At 21.9% G+C, this 6,000-nt stretch overlaps 1 protein-coding gene across 1 annotated transcript in view; it reads right to left on the reverse strand.

The window, feature by feature from the left end:
* The window catches only part of LOC122505299 (organic cation transporter protein-like), a 98,930-nt gene extending 93,753 nt beyond the window's left edge, over positions 1-5,177 (reverse strand). The window contains exon 1 of the mRNA XM_043617005.1: positions 4,999-5,177. The gene's annotated coding sequence lies outside the window, so the exon portion shown is untranslated. The remainder of the gene's footprint in view (positions 1-4,998) is intronic.
* Positions 5,178-6,000: the final 823 nt, after the last annotated feature.

A 6,000-nucleotide genomic window follows, 5' to 3' on the forward strand; every position in this document is an offset into this window, starting at 1 on the left:
TAATATTTTGATATTTTAATATTTCAATAATGTTTTAATATTTTGATATTTTAATATTTCAATAATGTTTTAATATTTCAAGAATATTTTAATATTTCAATAATGTTTTAATATTTTAATAACATAAATATTTCAATCTTCCTCTCATGAAAGTGAATTCGTAAAAATATATTCAGAAAATTTTTCACAAAAACTCACTGGGAAATTAACTTTTACTTTTTATAGAAAAGTTTTCTTGTTAAATTTCCATTCAACAAGTTTAAAAACTTGTATACGCCTTTACTATACATACAAAACTTGTAAAGGTTTTTTTTTCTTCAACGGAAAAATGAGTTCGCCTCTTGAATTATTAACACAAATCAATTTGCCTAAAAGCACCATAAACTTTTTTTCTCCAGAAATGTGTTACATAAATAATAAAATTAAGTAAATAAAAAATAATTTTTAATTTTCTTTCCTAAATAATTTGAAATTTTTCTTGACAGAACTTTGCAACAAAACACCTAATTACCATTATCATTAATTTTCCAACTTTTATGTTGGTTTTAACAAAAAAAAATAATTAGGTTTAAAACTTAATTTTCAAAATTAACTGGGTGTCAGTTTCTGGTTCAAGTAAAAATTTATACAGAATGTTATTTGTTCTCGAAAAATATTAAAATGTAATATCAGACATTATTTACTGGTACCTAAAGAATAAATCTCTAAAATAAATATAAACTTCTCTCCAATGACTCAAAAGTATGTATAATTCTTGAAATTTCAATCTAAATCCTACTCTTTTTTAGTAGGGTTTTATTTTTATTCAAAATATTTCTCTCACGTATAAAAGCCTCTCAGAGTGATATTAATTCAAGAGCGGAAAATAAGAACGAAAACAAATGCTCAATCTAAGTGTTACTATCTCCATTTTTTTTTTGTCTTTCTAATTTTCCAACATTTATTCAAAAAGACTTGGAGAAAAGCAACGGATTTTCATTCTTTATATAAAACATTCAGTTTCTGTCTCAAAACTTTTTTAATTTTCATTTTCATATTACATGAGTGACAGTTTCTTTAATAGTTGGTTAGAGTCTCAATTTGAGAAGTTACCAACCAAGTGGCTTTACAAAGGGACTTAAAAAGCTTTCTACGAATATAATTATTTAAAATTTTCATATAATGAAAAATATACTTGTCCTGATTTCCGACCATTTTTGAAAATCATCTCCACTGAAAAACTTATTCCTATGAAGGAAAAAGAAATTCTGAAAAATCATTTTATTTTACAAATAATAAATTATTCTTCAAATAATAAATTATTTTTCAAATAATAAATGATTTTTCAAATAATAAATTATTTTTCAAATAATAAACAAAGCAAGTAGTGCAGGGCTCGAACCAGTGAAACTATTTAAAAAAACGAACTTTACGGATTAAAAATGAAAAATTACGGACCAATTACTAACAAAAATATATTCAATTAAATAAATATTAAAAAATAAAAACTTAAAATAATAAAAAAAAGAAATTAAATTAAACTTTTTCAAAACAATTAATTTCATAATTCAATTATTTCCAAAAATCCACGCTATATTGCTTTTAATATTCAATTATTATCTAAAATTTTAACTGAATTTAATTTTTAAATCAATTTTTATTAAAAAATTCTACTAGAATTCGATTATTTAAATACAAATAAACTGCAAATAAATAATTTATTGAATAATTGAATGTTTCTTAAAATTCAAATCCCTTAAAGAATTTTATCAACAAATTTTTAAATACTGGAATTGTTACGAAGAATTCCATTAAAATTTTTGAAAACAATAATTCTTTTAATTATTCTTGAAATATTTTCTAAAATTTGAACTGAAATTTTTTTTCAAATCAATTTTTATCAAAAAGTTGTGAGAGAATTCAATTATTTAAATACAAAAATAATTGTTTATTTCTTAAAATTGCAACTGTAACTCTACTTATCGATTTTTTTTAATTTGAAAAAGAAAATTAAATTAAAAATTAAATTAAATAAATATTAGAAAATAAAAACTTTAAATAATATAAAAATAATTCAATTCAACTTTTTTAAAAAAATTAATTTCAAAATTCAATTATTTCTAAACAAATGTATGCTATAATGCTTTTATTTCTAAAAATAATTGAATCCCCAAGAAGAATTTGATTATTTTTGAACAATATTTAATTTTTACGAAAAATATTATTACTCTTGAAAATAATTGAATTTCTGCAATAATTTGTAACCTTTACAAAATTAAATGTTTTTTTCGTGTTTTGCGCTAAAATTTTTTTATAAATGCAATTTTTTTTTTTTTTTTGATAATTTTTGAAAAAGTTCTTTGAGAATATTAAAAAAAAAATCCGCAATCAAACTTTCTCAAAAAAAAAAAATGAATTCCACTTTAGTTAAAAATATAAAAAATTCAGATTTTCAAAGATTTTAATTTGAAACCTTTTCAAAATTCAATTATTTCTAAAAATTCACACTCTAATGCTTTTAATACTGAATTATTATTATAAAATGTTAACTGAAATCTATTTGAAAATCAATTTTTATTAGAAAATTCTACTAGAATTCAAATATTTAAATATAAAACTAAAAAATTTATTGAATAATTGAATTTTTCTTAAAACTCAATTATCATAAAGAATTTTATCAAAAAATTTTTAAATAACTGAATTCTTTCGGTGAATTTTAATAAAATTTTTTAAGAATTACATTTTTTGAGAAATTTGATTAAAATTGAATTCAAAATAATTGAAATTCTGCTAAGAGTTTTATTATTTATGAAAATAATTTTATTATTTAGAAAAATAATTATAATTGAACCCCTGTTAAAATTTTATTGTTTATGAAAATAATTGAATAATTGCGAAGAAATTTATAAAAAAAATTCTAAATAATTGAATTCCTGTAAAATTTTTATTACTTTATGAAAATAATTAAAGGTTTGCGTAGGATTTTATTAAATTTTTTTCAAATAATTGAATTCTTTTGAAAAATTGTATTAAAATAGTAGATATTAAAAATCATTGAATTGAGGAAATTTTTTGGAAATAATTGAAATTTTGCCAATAATTTTATTAAAATTTTTGAAAATAATTTCTGCAATCATTTCAAATTTCTCTAAAATTCTCCAAATTATATCGTACAATTTACAATCGTTTCGGTTTTTCTCAATTAAATTACGGACTTCACGGACCATTTTTTAAAAAAACTGAATTTTACGAACTTCAAGCAAATTTACGGATTTTTACGGAATTTACGGATCTAGTTCGAGCCCTGCAGTAGTGTGTCTCAACCGAACGGTTGTTGAATCAAATTATCCGGTATCATTACTCACCAGGATAATTAAAAACTGTAATTGACATAGAACACAATTATATAAATCAAAAAAAGATAAAAATTGAAACAACATAGTGACAAACAGTAAAAAGAGATCAAATAATTTATAATGTTTCCACTCGTACTCCACACACAAAAACAAAAAAATTAAATAAAAAAAAAATTTTCCGATTTCCCTACCTATTGTTTCATTTTAAACGAAAAAAAAATTTACTTCACTCATACGAAAAAGAAAACGCTATTCCTACCTAACCCTATATCTATTTAATTGCAAACTTACTTTTAAATCACATAAAAAAAAAATACAAGCTCTCCACGATTCTCTCACATACCACCCAGGTGCAAAAAGCCTACACTAGGGATAAAGGGGCACGTTAGGCTTCACCCATACGTCCCGGGACGCATCCGTCACCTGAGCTCAAAATCACTCAAAAAATTTGCTGAAAATAAAAAATCAAATTAGAAACTATCGAAAAAAGATTTTAACTTCAAATTCAGCATGCATTAACGTTTTTACATAAAATAGTTCAATTTAAAACACTGCTCATTATATAAATTTTAGTTTAAAAAACAAAATTCTCTACAGTTTCAAAAATTAATAAAAAATTTAAAAATCTATATTTTACTTTTTTAAGAGGTGATCATAATGTTCCGAACGCCGAAATGAACGAAATTTATTTATTGCTTCTTTAAATTAAAATTTTATGACTATAATTTTAGCAACACTGTGAACCAGTTTACACCGTTGAGGGGAAATGAAACTGGAGGTGCAGAAGAAAAGTTAAATCCGCGCATGCGCAGCACTGCTTTCAACAATTAAATTCTGTGCTGCGCAGGCGCCAATTTAACTATTCCTTTGTTTCTCCAGCTTAATTTTACCATTTGCGGTGTAAACAGGTTCAAATATAAAAATATTAAAATTGCTTGGTGATCCAAATGCACGAAAAAGACAAAAATGTAAAATAGGTCCGAGACTTCAAGTACATAAAAATTAATTAATTTCGGTTTCTTTTATTGTAAATAAGAAATTATGAAAATATTTTAAATAAATTTTTTCTTCATTTCAACATTCAAAACTTGTGGATAAAAATAATTTACTTTTATAAAAATATTTTCTATTTATAAAAAAAAATGTTAAAATATCAAATATTCAACAATATAAAGGACATTCGAACGTATAGAAATTAAAAACAATGAAAAAACACTGACAAAATTATTAATTTACGTAGTAATAGAAAATTCTACGAAATAATACTTTTTGTCAATGGTGTCACTATGTTGTTAGAATTACTTCTCTGTTTAAACATTTTTAATTCACTGCATTGTATGAATTAATTAATAAATTAATTTACCAACTAATTAATTAATTCGTTATTTAATCAGTAAATTAATTCACCAATTAATTAATTAATTCGTTATTTAAGTAATAAATTAATTCATCAATTAATTACAAAATTCGTTATTCAATTAATGAATTAATTCATCAATTAATAAATTTTTCTATAATAGTAGGAAAAAATTAATAAATTTAAGAAAATCTAAAAAAATGCATTTTTAATATACGTATTAATTGCAACTGATTTTATATAAAATGAATTGAACTGTGATAAACAGAGAAGGAATTAAGTAACTCATTTTTTTTTTGGACTCACCGATCGGTGAAGTCCCACGTTGAGGCGATGGGATTCACAGCAGACCACCCTCAAAGATCCCTGACTCTTGATTACACTTCTCTGCCAGTTCCATCCTTCTTGCTGTCCTTATGGGTGTTGTCATCAAAATAATGTTATAAAAAAGTATGCAGGAACTACCTTTTTTTCATCCTCCATCCTGTATCCAATCTCCTCTCCAAGAGCTGCTCTGCATCATCTTTCAAAAAACAGACATCTGCAATTTGAAAAAAAAAATTACAAAAATTTAACTATATTTCTAAAAATTACATAACTGTAATTCAGTTCAAATCATAATTTGTTGTTGAAATTTTTAAATAAAATTCTTCAACACTTTAATCAATTTATATCAAAAATAAACATTTAAATATTATTACAGTTTTACAACAATTAAAATTTTCAAAGATCTCAATATAAAACTCCTTTAAAATTTAATTAATTCTAAAAATTCACACAATAACGCTTCTAATATTCAATTATTATCTAAAATTTTAACTAAAATTCAATTTTAAATCAATTTTTATTAGAAAGTTCCACGTGCATTCAATTATTTAAATACAAAAATAAATAATTAAATATTTCTTAAAATTTTTAAGAAGAATTTTATAATTTATGAATATAATTGAATTCTTGGGACGAATTTTAATAAAAAAAATTTTTTTTAATTCTTTTGAGGAATTTTATTTAAATAGTAAATATTGAAAATAATTGAATTCATTAAACGTTTTTAAATTAATTCAATTTCTACGAACAAATTTAATAACATTTTTTTGATAATAATTGAATTGTTACGAAGAATGTGATTGAAATTATTGAAAATAATTAAATACTTTCAAGAAATTTAATTAAAAATGTATTAAAAACAATTATTCAATTCTAATCAACAAATTATATTACAATTTTTTTGAATAATTGAATGCCTGAGAAGAATTTTATTATTTATAAAAATAATTGAATTCCTGTTAGAATTATATTATTTATAAA

This window comes from Leptopilina heterotoma, unplaced genomic scaffold (assembly GCF_015476425.1).
Source record: "Leptopilina heterotoma isolate Lh14 unplaced genomic scaffold, ASM1547642v1 Lhet_0, whole genome shotgun sequence".
NCBI lineage: Eukaryota > Metazoa > Arthropoda > Insecta > Hymenoptera > Figitidae > Leptopilina > Leptopilina heterotoma.